General features: G+C 43.7%; 1 protein-coding gene across 2 annotated transcripts in view; it reads left to right on the top strand.

Moving 5' to 3' along the window:
- Window positions 1–2,383: 2,383 nt before the first annotated feature.
- Epb41l3 (erythrocyte membrane protein band 4.1 like 3) overlaps window positions 2,384–16,946 on the top strand; it is a 226,995-nt gene continuing 212,432 nt past the window's right edge. For both annotated transcript variants that reach the window (XM_077792399.1, XM_026394530.2), the window contains exon 1: window positions 2,384–2,657. The gene's annotated coding sequence lies outside the window, so the exon portion shown is untranslated. The remainder of the gene's footprint in view (window positions 2,658–16,946) is intronic.

Raw genomic sequence — 16,946 nt, 5'->3', positions numbered from 1 at the left:
AGGATGGGTGCTGGGTAAAAGTTGTTGGTTGGTAACAAATAGCAGAAGTTATGAGTGACCTTTGGCCCCCTTTAAAAACACTGTTCATAAGAAAGCTACTATTTATTGAATGCTTACTAAGAGTATCACAGATGTATTATCTCAGTTGGTCCTTACCACAGCTTTATACTGTAGGCATCCTTATCCCCTTTTCATCAATAAAAAAATGAAGCTTAATAATGTGTATTAGGTGCAAATCTAGCAGAATACATACAGAGGTGTGGGAGACCAGATCCAGTACCATGTCTGCTGGCTCCAGAAGTGCTACTTCAAGTCCCATCTTCTATACATAGTCCATCTAAATTCCAGCAATTTCCTATGGTCTCCCTCAGTATCTGGAGCCACACAGGGTTCAACATCTGCTAATTGCTCCCACCATCAATAGACTCGATGATTTTTTATTCTAATTTCTTCTTCTTCTCCTCCTCTTGCCTACATCACACTTTCTCATTCACACGTGTCTTGAAGCTTTTTCTCTAACGTCAAGGAAAGATATTTTCCTGTTGAAGGGCTTCCCATCACTTCTATAGTGGAATTAGTACTCCCAGAAAGAAACACATCATGTGCACTTGTGCCTCACCTGCCTGTCAACACATGAGATGCATCTCTGATTTCATAATCACTACTCTTTTAGCGCCCTCTTTCCACCATCATTATTATCAAGTATTCCTCCAGGGATTACATCAACCTGAACTCAGACTCCAGCAAGCCACACCTTCATTCTACTCATGATTTCACCCAATTCAGGTCAAAGTGCAATTCACAAAGGAAGCACTCAGTCTCTCCTTGTGACTGTTTTGCCACTGGACTGTGCTACCCAAGTTTTCAGGATCTAGAAGAAGGGTGAGAACTGGCTTGCCTCTGCCGAGAGGCGACACTAAGCACTTGACTATGGAAGGAGAAGCGTGTTTGCTTACAATTCCCAAAGTGGACCCAAGATAATAGGATCTTATTGGACAAAACTTTACCTTAAAATGCAGGTAACTGGTGCTATAAAGCTACACTCCAAGTTACTTAGCAATAGTTGACAGGGAGTGGCTTTTTGACTGGTAACAGCTTTGTAAAAAGCCACCTTTTGATTTCCTTTAGCAAGGAACTTTCCCCTCACCTCTCACCTCACTGAGTATTCTATAAAACACAGCTAGCCACCGGTTTGCACCATGCACATTCTGGTCACATTTAACAGTACCCCACCTCTATCTCAAAACAGACATTTCCCTAATGGGCTATAAAAGGTGCTATTTGGGCAGTTAATTTTGAAATGTTACTAAACTAATAGGTAGTTAGCAATGCACCACTTTCACATAGATACTCCCCAGAGTCAGATGTTTCTGGTTGGTTGGATGGCTCTTCACACAGGTGCTTGTCATAGCTTTCTTTCTTTTTTTTTTTTTGTTGCTGTTGTTGTTTTGTTTTGTTTTTTTTTTTTTAAATAGTTTTTCTCCTCCAGAAGGCTTTACAGAATCTGTTTTCCAGAAAGCACAGCTTCAGGATCCAGGAAGAGGCAGAGGGCCTAAAGAATGCACCTGAATGCCCTAGGCATATTAAGCAGTGAACAGGGAACTCCTCCTGCTCAGGTCTTTGGGGTAGAGGTAGAAGGGAAAAGGTTTACTTAAAAGGCCCAAGAGTAGCACTTAAAGGCCCAGGTTTTTTACATGCATGGGAAGGAGTTTTCTTGGCCTGGACTCTGGAGGCCAGAGAATCAAGCAAGCACATGGAGGATGAGCTTTTGGTCTTCAGGCCTAGAAATCCGGAGAGCAAAAGTGGGGATGGCTTTGTGAGTGCTGGAACCTAAGGATCCCCCACTACTGTGGTGTAGGTGGAGGAGTGTAGGTAGGAGAGGGAAGAGTGGTGACTCCATGCTGCTTATCATATTTAGCGTTTCTTGTGGAGTGGGTGAAACAAAGGAACCAAACCACCTTCTAGCCCATATCCCCAATACCAGCAAAAGAATCCAAGTTGCCCAGTCCCCTTAGAGTACACGAAGAGGCATTTGTTAAAACTTACTCTTTTTCCTCCAGCCCCTGGCTACACAAAAGTGTGTGTGTGTGTGTGTGTGAGTGTGTGTGTGTGTGTGTGTGTGTGTGTGTGTGTGTGTGTGTGCGCGCGCGCGCGCGCGCGTGTCCCTGTCTGATTCTCCCCAGATGGCATTGCCTGCTGACTGTATAGCCCAGGGAGGCCAGGAAGGAGACTCACTCTAGGGAACACGCCACTCCGGGGCGGGCGCGGGGCAGGGCCGAGTGCAGGGACCGCCCGATCTCCCGGCGCAGCCAACGAGCGGACCCGGAGGGCGGGCCCGCGCGGGCTGAACGGCGCGGGCTGTCACAGGCGCCCGACGCGCGCTGCAGGTGGCAACTTGGAGGTGCCGCGGCCACCGCTGCGGGAGGAGCCAGGATCTGGCGGCCCCTTCTAGCCTCCGGGAGCCCTTTCCCGCCGCCAAGACCAAGACTGGACCCAGGAGAATCCGAAGGAAAAAGCCGCTGCGCAGGGACTTGTAAGCAGCGCTACCTCTCTCTGCCCGTGCGCTACTTTTTTTTTTCCCCCTCCAAGGAAGGTTGTGTCTGGGGGCTGGGAATAGGCTCCGAGAAGAGAGGGAGAGGAAGGCTTCTGAGACCCAGGTGAGCGCCTTTCCTTTACAATGTCCCATCTTTCTTGGTAGCTGGGCGCAGGCCGGGAGCGCCGGCTCACCTCGTGGGTAGGGGCTGGGGAGCGGGCGCCTGCCCTTGGCTTGAGGTCGACGGGGAAGACAGCGAGGAAGGGGCGAGGCCAGACCGGCTGGGGGCTGCCTGCCTAGGCCTGCCCGGGATAGGCAAGGTCTTGTGGGTGGGCACCCCGTGGCGAGGGGGCTGACGGAGCGGTGGTTTCAAGGGGACAGGAGGGCTTGCGCCCTGGCTTGAGCTAGCCGGGATCGTACCCCTGTGCGCCGTGCTGGAGCCGCAGCCGCAGCCGGGCGCCGCGCCTGGGAGAACCCCCGAGCCAGCGCGCGGGGCCAGGCTAGCACACGAATCTTCTGTCCCTTCGAGCCTGAGGCTCTGGAGGACGTCATCCCTCTCAGCTCTGGCAACTCCTCCTCCGCCCCTCTTGCCTCCACCCCTCCGCGCCCGCGGTTTAGCCTATTCGGAGATTCCGTGCCTTTGCCAACGCGCGCAGTGGTTGCTGCTGTCACTCCCCTCTCCGCCCTTACCAGAGTTGGAATGTCCTGAGGGTCCCGTTCCCCGGCCCTGGCAGCCTAGTAGGGCGCTGGAGGAGAATAGGGCTGGCCAGTTCTCTGCGCGTAGGGCGGGAGGTGAGCAAGGACTTGCTGTTTAGAGCTCTCTCCGTATTCATCCCCGCCCCCTTGCAGCTCGAACTGCTTGCCCAAAGAGCGGAATCTTGGAAGCCAGAGCTAGCTTGCTCTGGGGGATCAGGGGGTCTCCTGGGAAGGTGCTAGCCTTGGAGGTGAGGACAGAACATCCGCAACCATCTCGGCATTTCAGCTACTGCCTTCAAGAGGAGTGACTCTGACCTCCGCATTCCGGCTTGCAGCGTGGGGGAGCTGAAGACTGCTTGTCAGTTTGTGTGTGTGTGTGTGTGTGTGTGTGTCTTTCTCCGGGAGGCAGAGGCGCAGGAGCCGGTTCCCCCCTGCCCCACCGAGCCGCAGAGCCTCACCGCCCCTTGCCTCCAGCGGCGCGCAGCTGCACCCCAGCAACTCAGCGCTGTTGGCTTCTCAGGATCCAGCGCCCGGTCTCCTCCTCCAAGGCGCGTCCCAGGCTGAAAATCTTTTGGCCAGAGGGTGCGGGTTGGAGGATTCAGGCGCTCCCGAGGCAACTGAGGCTATTTTTTCCAAATCCAGGGCAGCATCTCTCGCTAGGCATTTCATCTTCCTGTTGCTTGCCTGTAAGGACCGCCGCTGGAGGCCGGCCGAAGTGGGCCTGTGTTCCAGGGTGGGCGTCTTGCCAACCGGGAAGCCCAAGTTGGGGGCTCCGAACTCCCTTTCGCGCGCGCGTCCTGATCAGAAGCCAGGGAGCTAGAGACCCGCGGGCCAACCCGGGGCGGCGCGCTGAGCTGCAGGTGGGGTGGTCCCGCAGAGCTGAGGGTGGGCATCCCGGGTGCTAGAGCCCAGGACTGGGGACCTGCGCCGAAGGGCGTGTCGCGGCTGTGTCTGGGTGGGGGCAGCGGAGTTGCTCTGGAAGTTGAGATCCGGATCTGCACCGCTCGGTGACAGCCGCTGCGGCTGGTGAAGCAGCAGCCATGAGGCGAGTTCTGCCGTCCTCTCCCCCAGCCGGCAGCCGCTTTCACTTTTCCTTCCATACAAGAGAAGCTCTCGCAGGCCGGAGGAAGCCTCGGAGCCCAGAAAGCCTGGGGTGCTGGCGGCAAAGTCCTCCTGGGAGCAAGGTCCAGTGTGGGAAAGATAGGAGAAAAGAAAGCGCCAGGATCCGCTTCGCAGTCGCGAGAGGGCTGCGGTGAGCGCCAAGGATCCCTGAAGCGAGGCGAGGCGAGGGAGGCGAGGCTAACGCAACCCAGCCTGGATGTCCTGCTCCTGCCCTGGGCGCTCTCCCAGGGGGGCCTGATGTTGGAACACACACAGCCTCCCCATCTCAGGCTGGCTGACTCGTGTAATTCCCTCTGAAGTGCATTGGATTGAGCTGGGAGAGGGCTGGAATCCACGAAATGAATGAAAGTAGAAGGACTGTAAATCCCAAATCGAATTGCAGTTTAAATCTAAATTCCATTTGAATAGAAACAGACTCTAATCTAGCAAAGCGGGGTCTGCGTAGGGACCCCCGTATGCATTTCTTGTGACAGTTACTGAAGGACTAAACAAGATTGGCTCACCCCAAACCTGAATTATATTTCCAAAACGGGTGGGGTCGGAGTGGGAGGAGGTGAGTGTGCATATCTTTACATATACTTCAGAACATGGAAAGTTCAGATTGATTCTGAAATGACCTTGTGGGCCTCTGTCTTCGTCTTCTTTTATTAAACCATGGACATTTATTTCCCAGTGGGATCAATCACAGTTTGGATTTAAGTGATACCAAAGGGTTAAAGAGCCTTTCTTGTAATATTAGTTTACGAAGAGGGTTTTTTCAATTAGGCTTCTTAGAACAGGTTGCAACCTTAAGAAAACCTCTACGCAGGAGCAGAGATGCGAAACTGAAACTGTGTACCCATACCTGGAGCTCTGAAGCCCAATGATGGGGATAACCTCCTCACTGAAATGGAGGCTACTGAAGGCAGGGCTCTCTCTCTCATCCTTTGGTTCCCAGAGTAGGTGTTTCACAAACACTAGTAGACTGCTGCTTGTCATTATGTAACGTTTGTCCTGGAAAGACATTTAATCATTTATAGGATTAATCATTATTCAAATCATTATATAAATGGTCCTAGTCATTTTGAAGTCACTGTTTAGTTGCAAACATTTTTAAACTCTTTGGGACTGGGAAACCACATTGAATAGAGCATGTAAACTATTAGGCAAGTTTGAAATACCAGGATGACAGAGTCACATGGGTAAAGAACCCCAATAACAGCTTCTGGTTAAATGCCTATAGAAATGGAGGCCTCACTACCTTCAGAAATATTCTGTTCCATTTTAGATAAACTCGTTTAAATGTTTGGAACATTAGGATGAACACAGCACAGTCCCTGCCCATGTGAAGCTTATATTCTAGTTGGTTGGCCCAAATGGAAGGAACATTATGATTTTGGTGCTATTGTATAAATAGGTGAGACAGTTAAATGATAGCAACAAAGTGATCCCACCCTTTGAATGACAACAGCAAGGGAAACTTCAAGAAGGATGGGTCTTACATTATGGTTTGGACCTGAGGAGGAGGAGAAGTCCTTACAGAGGACCATATAAAAGCAACAAGAAGGTCCCCAAAGTTGGCCTGCATGCCAACACCTTCCCTGAAAGTCCATCTCCTGAGCTTGAATGTTCTCCTACTCACCCACCAACAATTTCCACAGCTCTGTGTTTCTTCTGTTCTCCAAAACTAAGAGCCATAGGTTTTTCATCATAAACCACAACCCCAAATTGCTCACTTTCCTCACAACATGCTGAATGTTGGCATGCTTCCTTGAGGGTGGAAGGTTGGGGAACAAAAACTAAACCAGGTCATGATTTTTGTAGGATTTGAAGCGAGGGCAGGTTGACTGTGAATGATTCATTAAAAAGATCCAGGGAGTAGGGTGAGTCACAGTCTACTCTGGGCAGCTTCTTCCTTGTGTGTAAGGGGAATAATAATTCTCACCTACTTCATCCTGATAATTAATTTATGACTTTGGAGTTATCTGAGATACCTGGAAGGGAAGAGTGAGCACTTGGGGACATGCAATTTACCTATTCCGAGCTGATTAACCAAGGAGAGCAAGAAACACAATTGGAAAGAAGACAGGACTTCCACAAATACCATGTGTCTTCACTCATATATGGAATCTGAAAAAATTGATCCCATAGAAATAGAGAGTAGAAGAGTGGATACCAGAGCCTGGGGAGGGTGGGGGAAGGAGGATGCAGAAAGGTTAGTTAGTGGGAATTAAAATCAGTTAGAGGGGCTGTGGTTGTGGCACTGTGGTAGAGTGCTTGCCTACCACTTGTGAAGCACTGAGTTAGATCCTCAGCTCTGCATAAAAATAAATAAATAAAATAAAGGTACTGTGTCCATCTACAACTAAAAAAAATACAGTTAGGGGCTGGATCTGGAGCTCAGTGGTAGAGCACTCGCCTCACATGTGTGGGGCACTGGGTTCAATTCTCAGCACCACATAAAAATAAATAAAGATATTGTGTCCATTTACCACTAAAAAATTATTTAGAAAAACACAGTTAGATAAGAGGATTAAGCTCTAGTAGTCTAGTGCCACAAAAATAAAACAAAATAAAGTCCTCGTATTTTATAGCACAGTAGGATGAATATAGTCAACAATAACCTAGTTGTATATTTAAAGTAGCTAGAGGAGAGGATTTTGAATGTTTCCAGCACAGAGAAATGATTAATGTTTGAGGTGATGGATATGCAATAACCCTGATTTGAGCATTGCCTATTGTAAGCATGTGTCAAAATATCACACTAAGCCCAATGAATATGTATAATTATCATGTGCCAATTTAAAAATACATAAGCAAACAAAGATACCAATGTAAATATGACTTTCAGTGGAAAGCTGCTGGAGCAACTAGAGATTTTAAAAGGTATTGAACCTGATCTTCACAATTAAGATGGAGAAATATAGGTAGCAATTAGAAATAGTTCATGATTTGTTGTTGTGATAGGGGAGTAGAGAAAACAAATACAGAAATCAAAGTAGTCACCTCACTCCTGGAAGAGATGAAAATAATGGGTTTTGTTTTAATGCTAGTTGAGTAGCATCTGAGGGTTTCATTCAGGTAGATGTGATGTTACGATGGTGTTATGTGGAAAAGCAGGGCTGATGCATGTCCACTGTGTGTTTTGACAAGCTAAGGGTCTCGTAGCCCAATATTAATGAAAGGGACCATATCCAGTGGGAAGAATTCAAGACCTAGGAGCTAAGGGGACATTATCTTGGAATCCCACATAATGAGGAAAGTGAGCAGTTAAGTAGGTTAAGATCAGTGAGGAGATGGGGAAAGGCCCTGAATATAATTGGGGACTATTAGGAGAGATTTCCATTGAGGAGAATGAATGAAGATTGGAACAGGAGAAAATAAACTAATGGGCAAAGGAATGCATGACAATGCTCACACTGGGAGCTCAGCTGGGGGTGGGGGGACTTTGCTCAGTGTGGCAGGAAAACAAGGGTGAACCAGAACTTGCATACCTCCTGACATTAGCTCACTAGATAATGTCAAAGTCCTCAGGAAGATTCTTCATCAGGAAAGTAGGCATAAGATGGTTTTATGGTGAGAAGTCAACAGCACATGTAAAACACAGGCCCTGGCACCTGGCCTGGCTCTGAGGTTAGTTGCCCCAACAACAAGCCACTGGTTTCTAGAACCAGGAGTGTAGGTTAGCTGGATGAATGATTACCAGATTCAGATCTTTACTCTTCAGCCTCCATTAGAAATCTAGTCTCACATTTCCAATGCCAGGAGGATATTTCACCCAGCCCTCACACAGCAACCTCAAACGAGACATGGACAGAAACTTCACTCAATTTCAGCCTTTCTCCTTCACCCAGAACCACCATGTCCTGAGTCACCCAGGTGAGAGACCTGATCTTCATTTCTCACACCTTCCTCTCCTCCCCATGGCTCCTCCACAGACACATTCCCCAGAAAAGTCAGTAGCCATGTTGTGGGCCTCCCATGGACACTTTCTTTTTTATCATATTGTCACCAGTCCCACCCCAAGCCTTTGACACCTCCTGCTGGGACCTTCACAATAATATCCTAGTTCACACTCTCTGCTAACTCTCTTCTCCCTAACATCTGCTTCCAGTGTAATCCTTTTACAGTGCTGCTTTGAAAATATCAGCTCCCTGTTCCAAGCCTCATGCCAACCCAAATTCCTAAAGAGTGAGATCTACCTCCTTTCAATTTGTATGCAAAGCCCCATGTTTGTTCCTCTGTACATTAGTGTTATCTTCCATGGCCACTGCAGGAGACCTATTGCAATTCCAGCCTATGCCTAGGACACCTTTAGGTTTTGTTTCTGCATCCTTTTCTCATCCCAGTCCTTCCACTGAGATGTGCCCCTCACCCTATCTCTGTTTTGAACCAGTTGTTTAAGGCCCAACTCAAATACTACATCCCTCATGAAGTTTTCCAAGATCATGTTCAGAAGGTTTCTCTCCCATCCTTCTTTCTGCAACTTTTTCCTCTGTCAGGGAATGTGCCATGTTTTTATTCTTTCAAATGTTTTGTTGATTGAGAGCTAGGATTCCATCTTATTCATCTTTGACCGCAAAGTGGTATCCAGAGTGGGGATTCCATAACTTTTCACTGAGTGAATGATCATCCAGAGATTTCTGAGAAGAGGGAGAAGGATGTTCTAAACCTGTGTCAAGATGATAATGAGGAAGAAGTGCCCAGCCCTTGAGCAGATCCTTCTAGGCAAAGTGGAATTACAGGCAATTTATCTGGAAACTTCAAAAATCAACCTCTACCACCTTTATCTAATTGCATGGGTAATTTAAGCTTTGGAAACTAAAGGATCTGTAAAGTTATTGACATTCTTCATTGTAAAGATGAGGATATGGTCACAATGAGCTCAGAACTTTCAAAAGCAGAGTCAAATGTGGAAAGCCAAGCTGATAGTGATTAGGTTGAAAGGAAAATGAGACATGCTGGGCAAGATGCCCATCAAGAACTGAATGCATCCAGAAATATGTGAGAGAATTCTTAGTCTGGGTCTTATGGATTTGAATGATCTAAAATCCCTTTTAGGAAGCTTTGCATCTGATTTCTATTACATATCCTTGACGTATAAAGTAGAATCATGCATGTGTTCTTTGGCATATGCAGTTATTAAAATGTTTCTGATCTAGATAAAAATTTTTAAATATGTATACTTTTTAGTTGTAGTTGGATCCAATACCCTTATTTTGTTCATTTATTTTTATGTGGTGCCAAGGATCGAACCCAGCGCCTTGCACGTGCTAGGCGAGTGCTCCACCACTGAGCCACAACTCCAGCCTTCAATAAATTTTTTATTCATATTCTTATAAAGTGAGTATTCTTGTGATTCTGTATTTTTTTTTAAAGAATGAAAGTATGAAGCCATATCTTACCTGCATACTAAATGTCTGAGATCAGGCGAAGAAAAATTTATTATAAAAATATCACCAGCTTCCACATTTCAGGAACAAAATATTTCCAAACAGTCTTAAGTACACAGGCCTTCAAACTTGAGAGGATAAATTCACTCTCATCAAATAGTAATAAATAATCCATTGCTCACAAGGAGTGAGCAAATAGAAACAAGACAAAACAGGCATGATCAAATACTGAGGTTTTGAATAGTAGGGGAGCAGGCCTTACTATAATGTTGGCATTATATACTCAAACCCCTTCTGGAACATGAGAGATCACCTATAAGAAATCAAAGCTGGTGTATCTATGTGCATTAAATTTGACTCTTGGTTATTTATGAAGTTTACATAATTGTAGCAAAATGGGAAAGGTGTTGGCTGTTCACAGTGTAAATATGTAGCCACAGGTACTCAACGGATCTGCAGACTTATTCAACCTCTCCTAGGTTCAGCTTTCTCATTGTTAACTGGAAGTAACAGGAGTCCCTACTCCACCCAGAGGATGACATGAAAGGTATGGCATCACGTTTGAGATTGCACTTTACAAATGACAAACTATGATTTACTAGTCTAACAGTTTTTAACGATGCCATACAAGTCTCGCTGTCCCTGCAACAATTTTGTGAAAGTACATTATGGAACATTCACAAAAATAATTTAAACAAGAAAATGTTTAATCAGTGACTTGCATTTACCTTTCAATGTTTAAAAGAACTTATTTTTACCCTCTGGTAGTCATAAAATTTCACAGAGCTAAATAATGAGATCAGAAGTCTGTAGGCAGAGATCATTTGGATAAGCTAGAAGTCTGATTTTAAAGCAATTGCTAACACAGATTAAGATGCATTTGAATTCCACCTAAAATAGTTGTTTCCTTGAATTGTGGGTGCCCTTTTTTTTTCAGGTCGATTTTGGGTAAGATGATGTTTGAAAATGCAGGTGTTCCTTGACTTACCATGTGGTTACATTCTGGTAAACCCATTGCAAGTTGAAAATCCAAGTTGCCATTGAATATACCTAACCTCTGGAGCATCAGAACTTAGCAACACAGTACACTGGGTGGTTGACTGGGAGGTGGTCACTATCCCTGCCCAGCATCTTGAGAGAAGATCATACTTCTTATCACTGACCTGGAAAACCATCCAAATCCAAATCCAAAGTATGGTTCCTGATGGATGCTTATCATTCTTGCACCATTATAAAGTTAAAAAAAAAATCCTAAGTCAGTACCACCTGTATCCAGCCTGCAAATCTTAAAGAGCAGAATAAATATGGTGATGCAGCAAAAAATGAAAAAGCTGATTTTACTATCATGTAAAGTACTTTGGGATGCATACTGACTACTAGACTCGCCCCAGTGCATTTACAGTATTAGTAGATACTAGCTGAATATCTAGCTAAATCACTTAAGTTTTTTTGCCTTAGTTTTTCTGCAAAACTAGTTTAGTAACATTGATTTTGCAGAGTTGTTGTAAGAAATATAAACAATACCATAAAATGACTAGCATATTAAGTGTTCAAACAGTATATCCATTCCTTGGTATCATGTGATATATTTTATTCAGCATGAAAATCTACATTTACCAAATCAACTTTTACTTTCAATATTTGTGTTTTGAGCTTTTAGTCCTGATTATATTTATTTACTTTTTAATCTTTTTTAAAAATAAACTTTAACCCTGAGTGTATTTACTATAATTTTCCCTTTGCCCCTTTCCAGTTATTTTTAAGGATATAATAATAGCCAGAGCAAAATGCAATTAGGAGGATAAACCTGATAATCTTACTGCAAAACATTTGTGATTTCAAAAACAAAATATTATTTTGTTGATCCACCCGTGCTGTATCTGCATTATTCAAATGGGAGAAGTAATGGGCCTCATAGGTATTTAGCTCTGTTGGTGCTAAAGTAACCTGTGACAAATTAATTTATACTCCTTGATCTTAAAATGAGCTACACCAATCATTTAATTATGAAAATAATTAGGTAAAACTGCTGCCCTTTCATGTTTTCAAATGGACAGAGCGGGCCTGTTGTTTTAAAGAGCACTTTTATTTTATAGTGGATACAAATGGAGCCCATGTTTCCCAAGCCATAACGGTTTAAAAACTATAATGCAACTGTATTTCTTTGACTCGGTCACTGCTTACAATGATGGTAATTTTAACCATAGTCAGATCACCCCAGCTGTGTTTAGGAATCCCTGAGGCTCTCTCCCCTGGTTGTGAAACTGAACCCTCTCTGTGACAGAGAGATCCTGCCATTTTTTTGCTCTAGGTCCTATTCTGGCCAATGAAGTGACAACCGGCATCAAAGAGTCCAAAGGAATCAATGGATGCCACTAAATTCATTGTGGCTGCACCCAGCCGTCACCAGACTTGGCAGGAGATGGTGTGTTCCCTGCTTCTCTGAGGTCCAGATGTCGTAGAGTTTCTGGATCACTGGTCCCTGGGACCTCATGAGATCCAGCTGGCACATGTAAATGCTTAAACTCATGTACCCCGCTTGGAAGTGTGAGGAATTTTGGAATTAACCAAACCAGCCATGGAGTATCATGCAAGGATTCTATGTGGAAGAGTAATCTGGAGAAGTCAGGCATTGACAGGTCACTCTGATTGTGGGTGGGGAACGTGTGAAAGGTTAGAGGACAGTAACAGAGAGCCTCCAGGGCACTGAGCATTGCATCCCACACACACCTGCAGCCCAAGTTTGTGCCTGGACTCTTCTCTGGACCTGGGTTCTTTTCAGGGAGACTCCTAACCTTTTCTCTAGTGGTTAGACATTGGAATAACCAGATCTAAAAATAGATTTTTTTTTTCATACCAGGGATTGAACTTAAGGCCTTGCTAAGATGCTGAGTCTGGCTTTGAACTTTAGATTCTCCTGCCTCAGCCTCCAGAGTCACTAGGATTATAGGTGTGCACTACAATGCCTGGATCATATCATAATAATCTCTTAACCTTTAAGAGGTTATTATCTCAGATGGCTAAGATAATTTTCTCTTACAAAATGTCTGAATCCTGGGGAATACTATCATGTTACAACATCATCTGCATTGTATTTATAAAGGATGAATAATTTGTGCTATTGTTAGCTATTTGCTTCCTTTGAAAAACAGTGTAGATTAAGAGGAAGCTGGTAATTCAACAGTGAGTTTGCTTAAGTGTGTGCATGTGTGACCTGGTTGCCAACCTTTGCACTTCATGAAACTGGATCATGATGCTCTGTTTTATGCTTTTAATATCTGAGTGTATGTTTTCCTTTCAGCTTGTTCTACCTTGAATTTGAGGCATAGGTTTGGTCTCTGTAGGATCCAGTTAGAAGATAACCAAGCGTGTTTCAGGAAAAATAAGCTGTGATGTTGTTTTCCAGATTGTGAGTTCATTATCACTTAATTTCCCTGGATGATAGTTTATTCATCTTTATGATGGAGTTACAGCTGCTTCAGCTTCCAAATCTATAATCCTGAAGCATCATCACAGATTCAAAACCTTTTGTTTTTTAAACCTGATAACAGCTTCAACTTCCCCAATGCTTTTACTGCACAGTGTTGTTGAAACATAGTTTTGACATGGGGAAATGAAAGTATCACTTGGCATAGGTGCCGCTATATAAAAAATTCTAAGTCCTTCTTAATAATAGCAACCATAATATTATTTTTCTAATAATCACAAGCAATATCATTTTTGTTCTCTGGATATTGATCCCATTGACCTGACTGTTGATCATTAATCTATTGTTTTTCTAAACTGACTCAGAGTCTGCACTGTTTGACATATGATCTGGGACCTCCTTTTGTGATTTTTCCACTCCTTTTTTTCTCATCCTATGGATTTGGAGGAATTCAAAGAGATTCAGTGTAATTTTTTCAAAGCATGGCAAGAGGATTTATCTAGGTGACTCCCATTAAAATAAATTAGAATGATGAATACGTGGCTGATATATAGTGTGGGACCCTCAACATACTCTCTCCTGGCCCCCATTTGGCATAAGGAAAGGGAGTGCTTGTTACATCTGACTAGCTGTTAGTCTAGAGAAAGATAAAAGTCCTGGAAGCCCCTCTGGAAGGTAGCAAGTGGCGCATTTCTGCCTGGCTCTCACTGTGAGCTGCTTATGTAATGCTTCAAGGAGCAGCTAGGCTAACCCTTCAGTGGCTTTGCATTGAACTCACTGCCTGGAAATGAGTTGATATAGGAAAAAGTATCTGACCCCAAAACTTATGACTCTGACTGGAAGTATAATTTTAGCAAGACAAAGGAGAAGACTTGAGGATTAAAACAACAACATAAGAAGAAGAAGTAGTTCCTTAACATCAGACTCCACAGGTCGGTGGTTGACTGAATGAGAGTGTACAATAAATCTGGGATCCACAGAGAAACTTGCATGCTGTTCACAGAAAATTAATGAGTCAAATAAATATGCTCTTTCTCTTTTTTTCTGCCCATGGCTTCTCAACATCAACCTAGCCTCTACCCCCTCTTCCAAAACCCTTAATAACCAATAGCTTGGCTTTTCATGGAGCTGTCCTTTTACATGTAGCACATCATAAATGCTCACTAAATGCAAATCGTACCAATTTAATTTAGCATGGTGTTGCAGGATGAAAGTCAGAGCACACAATAATTCTTACATTTTCAAAAGAGTTTTAATGGTTGAGTAGTACTGTCAACTTCTCTGTCTTTATTGAACTCTCTCTGTAGTAAGCAAGCAGTTTGATTACACTTTCAACACCAAACAGGCTGTCTGTAAGCATGAATGTTCTAGCAGTGCTAAAAACACTGAGCTCTGTTTTAAACATGTTATTTTCTCCATAGTTGAATGGGCTTTTGTTGTTGTTGTTGTTTTTACAGAGACAACTAAGTTTATCTGTGTGGGATTACTTGCTTGAGATTTATGGTATAGCTCTTCACCACATTTTGTTAGTGTTCTCTGTTCACAGAGATGCACACTAAATTCAGGAATCTGGTTTATTGGCATTGACCTACTAAAGTATCCATTTGCACATGTTATGAGAGAGCTGGCATCAAAGACTTGCGGGGAATACAAGGTCAATGACCTTCAAATGTTTAGAAGCCTTTTATTTTCCCACTTCATTCACACTGGGGGAGAAATGGATTCTGTTGTGCATACCTTTTAGTCATGGGTTGGGTGTTGCTGCTGACACAGTCTCCCCATTCTTTAGCCCGTGGTCTTTTTGAAACTTTTTGCATTTTCTCCATAAGGAGTACATGCATTTCCTCCATATTTTGGGAGGTCTTGGCACTCCTTTTCTGAGTATTTTTCAAAGCAGAAGACAAGCCATGATCAAAGAGTAGTTTAATGGATGGTGTGCATTTTGTTTTTTAAGAGCTGAGAAATGCTTCTTTTCTTCAGCCTCTGGCTTTTTTAGCCTTTGGGGTGAAAAGCCTAGAGTGATAAAAGGCAGAGACCTACTTTCTGAATATAGGCATTCCCTATTTTATAGATGAGTCATTTTTCCAAAAGTGCATTTATAAGTAGTTGTTCAGCATTTTGAATTCTTTGCCCTGAGAGAAGATGTTAAAAATTATAGTTGGATTTCCAGGCTAGCCCAGACAATGATTCAATCTGTTATGAGCAAGTTTTGTAACTATGAGTATCAGTTGTGGGACCTTAGGACAGGAAGTTAGATGGTGCTTCCCTAAATGGATTGCCTACGGTGGGAGTCTGTGGATGCGTATACCTTGCTTTGTAGCTTCCTTTCTGAGTCCCTCATCTGTCCTCAGTGCTGATTTCTGCAGGCTGTCATTTCTACATACTACCCCAAGTCACACTTTTGTGCTCATAGTCAGGTTTTTTTTTTTTATTTCCCCCCAAATATTCCTTGCTTTACATTTATTACCGTCTCTCTCAAATAAAACTATTCTTTTTCTTAGTTCTGATTGCTCTAAGCAGTAGGTGGAAAGCAATCCGATGGAATCAATTTTATTTGCAGAAAGGATTGCTAACCCCTAATCCTTCTGTGCTATTTGCATGAAAACATCAGAATGCCTTATAACCCCAATTAAGTGCAGGTTGTAGTCTTCCTTTCAATTTGATATTCATTTACCATCTTTCACAAGCAAGGTGCCAATGTAGGCCGTGGGAATGTACATGTGAAGAAAATGTGGTGCTTCTCATTGTACAGGGAGACCCAGTACATAAACACCAATTACCACAACATAAACTGTGATAATGAGGGGTTTCAAAAGAGAATTTTATGAAAAGTATCAAATCTTACACAGCTCTAAATGGTTAGCAAGTAAATTGATATTATAATATTGAAAACCAACTGGGCATTATCTCGTAAAGATATGTCTATTGCCCAACATAGGAATTCTGCACAGATCCATCAAGAAATGTCTTTTAAACAGCCATAAGTCAGCTTTCCAATATTATAACAAAATATCTGAGACACTTAATTTTTAAGGGGAAAAGGTTTATTCTGGCTGATAGTTTTGTGGGTTTCAGTCCATGATCAGTTGACCCCATTGCTTTTAGGACCCTGGTGAAGCAGCACACCATGACAGGAGTGTGCACCTCCAGGCCAAGAAGCAAGAGACAAAGGAGGGAGTGGGGGTGGGGAAGGTGGGGTCCCATAATGCTCTTCAAGGGTCAGCACCCAGTGACTAAATGAATGTTCCATCAGCTCTCAATAGCGCCACCCTGTGGTCAAAGCCTTTACTACATGAACCCGTGGGAGACATTCAACATTTAAAGGATAATACCATTTCAGTCTCAATTTCACCTTCTCAATTGTTTTAAGGTATAACTGTTCCTTCAGTTAGTTATGTGCTGATGGGAATGTCTGAAGAATGTACTTTGATAAAAAGTTTTTAGCCTGATCCCTGGCTACACATATCCTGGTCCTGACATGGCTATAGACTTTTCTCTCTTCACTGGCTTTACTAATATGCAACTCTTGTTATTTAAATCAGAATCACACTTTCAGGTGTTGTATATTCCTGGAAACTGCCTATTAAGATAATTTATTCTGGGCTGGGGTTGTAGCTCAGTGTAGAGCGCTTGCCCGGAACATGGAAGGCACTGGGTTCGAACCTCAGCACTACATAAAAAAATAAAGCAGGGCGTGGTAGCACACGCCTGTAATTCCAGCGGCTTGGGAGGTTGAGGCAGGAGGATCGAGAGTTCAAAGCCAGCCTCAGTAAAAGCAAGGTGCTAAGCAACTCAG

Source organism: Urocitellus parryii, chromosome 13 (assembly GCF_045843805.1).
Source record: "Urocitellus parryii isolate mUroPar1 chromosome 13, mUroPar1.hap1, whole genome shotgun sequence".
Lineage (NCBI taxonomy): Eukaryota > Metazoa > Chordata > Mammalia > Rodentia > Sciuridae > Urocitellus > Urocitellus parryii.
The sequence above is the reverse complement of the archived record's forward strand: the minus strand, read 5'-3'. Positions and strand labels throughout refer to the sequence as shown.